The sequence below is a fragment of the Coenobita brevimanus genome, chromosome 2, assembly GCF_032717465.1.
Source record: "Coenobita brevimanus isolate Jiangsu-jjx chromosome 2, ASM3271746v2, whole genome shotgun sequence".
Taxonomy (NCBI): Eukaryota; Metazoa; Arthropoda; class Malacostraca; order Decapoda; family Coenobitidae; genus Coenobita; species Coenobita brevimanus.
Window position 1 is genome coordinate 7,639,521 of NC_136955.1, and position 2,218 is coordinate 7,641,738.

Genomic DNA, 2,218 nt, shown 5'->3' on the forward strand with positions numbered 1-2,218 from the left:
CCTCTTTTCTTATGTTCTTACAAAATCAAGAGATAAGAATTATTTTTGGACAATGTCCTCGGAGTTAACATGTAATTTTTTCTTCAATTAACTGAAAGCCAGATAGTAAAAATACATGTCTAAAAACGAGGATTTACTGGATATGAATAGCAGATCTAGGGGTACAATAACTTTATATAAGCGAAAACTCATTATCACCATCATCCTGAAACTGCCCACTGCATAACGAAGGCCTTTCTCATGATTTCCCAATTGATCCTTTATCTGTCCATCCCTTCATTCACAGGACGTCAGATATGTTTCATTATCGCTCATTCCTGTTGATTGTTTAGACAGAGATAAATTTATCGAACTAGATGGATTGAAATCTGTCTGTTTTCATCTGACACAGATCTCTAACCCTTCTCAGTTCAGTTGATGGCCAAGTGCAGTCACATTGAAGGATGCATTTTACTAGTAATCAGGGAGACTCATTCCTACCTCATAACTATGGCTCATTGAATTTCATGCAACCACGACTTGGCCGTCAAGCTGTGAAAGTGACCCAGTTCTATCAGACGAAAGAAGACTGACAATAGATACATCATTCATTAATTCTTTCACAACTAAGGGGCACTTCTTTGGTAAATAAAACCCAATTAATAGTAGCAAGAAAAAAAAAAATGAAATACGTCGCAATAGCCAAGGAATAGTTTTGCTTTTTTCAGTCCAAGAATCTCCAGGCAGATACAGTGATTCATCCCAAGACCATTTTCCAACATCCTTCCTTTATGTATACTGTCATGTCCGTCGATGCCAATATCTAACAATTATACTGAATGCACGTTGGGGCTGTTTCATTCACCTGTCATGGCATTTACGAGATTTATTTTTTAATGTGTCGGTGGGTCTTGAAGATGATCAGTCGTGTGTTTATAACTATATATGGCAATTAATTTGTCCCATGACTCAGACTGGCATCGAATTCACGTCGCTTCAGACAGTAAACAATTTCCCTAACCCGTTTATATTAGTAAAAAATCAAACACATTTAACAGCAATGCAAGTGAAATCATATACCTAGAACTAAATCATTATATATTTCATTTTATATAAACCCCATTATTAACGAGCATGGGTTAATGTTTTTGCCCCAGGAACTCTTAGCGAAGTTTAGTCGTTAGTGGTAAAATAGATGAAAAAGCCGACATAAGATTAGTGTCAGCCTGTATTTTGGTAAGAGATGGGATGCGGAGCTCACTTTTATGGTGATGTAGGGGCGGTGTAGGGAAACTTTAGCCCTGGGAATATAGGCATTAGATATTTATTTATAAGTTAGGGAAAAGTGTGGACAGTGATGGATATTCATTGGTTTATGAAGTAATGTGCTTACCCTGCCTTTTTTGGTGTGTGTGAGAAATAAGGAAGTGCTGTTGATGATGATGATGATGATGACTGGTAATGAAATTGATAACTGTTAATGATGATGATGATTGGTAATGAAATTGGTGATAACAGATGATGATGATGATGATGATGATGATGCTAATTCTCTCCACGACTTATATGGTGACTGATTGGCGGTGTGATGTGATGTTACCTGGACATTCTAACCGTGTCTATGATAAAGCCTGTATTCCAGTCGGGTAAGGAAGCTCCCTAACATCTTTTCTCTAGGAATTTAATTTTGGATATAGTTAGCTTATATCCTTTTGTACATTATTTATGGAAATTATGGTAATATTAGAAAAATTTTAGGAACACAGAAGAGGACCATAAGGTGTAATAAACAAAACTAAATCGCTTAGGAAAAGGTGTTTAGGAATCTTCCTGAACCGACGAAAATACGGGCCCAAGACTACTCTAGTATTCTGTTCCATCCAGTGACTAGCGATTTTATACAGCAGAATGAGCCACAGGATTCTATAAGTGTAATGACTGGTTTTATTAAAAGTCCCACAATCGAAGGAAGTCGCGTGTTCGTTCCCTTCTGAAGCAGACGATTTTATTCAGCTGAAATTGAGCCATAGGAGCCTGAGTGCTAAGCCATTTAGTAAGTTCTCTATTAGACAGCCTTAACATGTAATCATTATAGACGGTGGGTGTTAGTGCCGAAATGGTGACATGTGGAGGTGCATGGTGCGTAGGAAGACTGTTGGGCCTCAGGGAACGGGTTGGTAAGTCTATGTCCAGAGTCGAGCACATAAAAATCTAGAAGGTACCCTTAAACTTTGCCTCT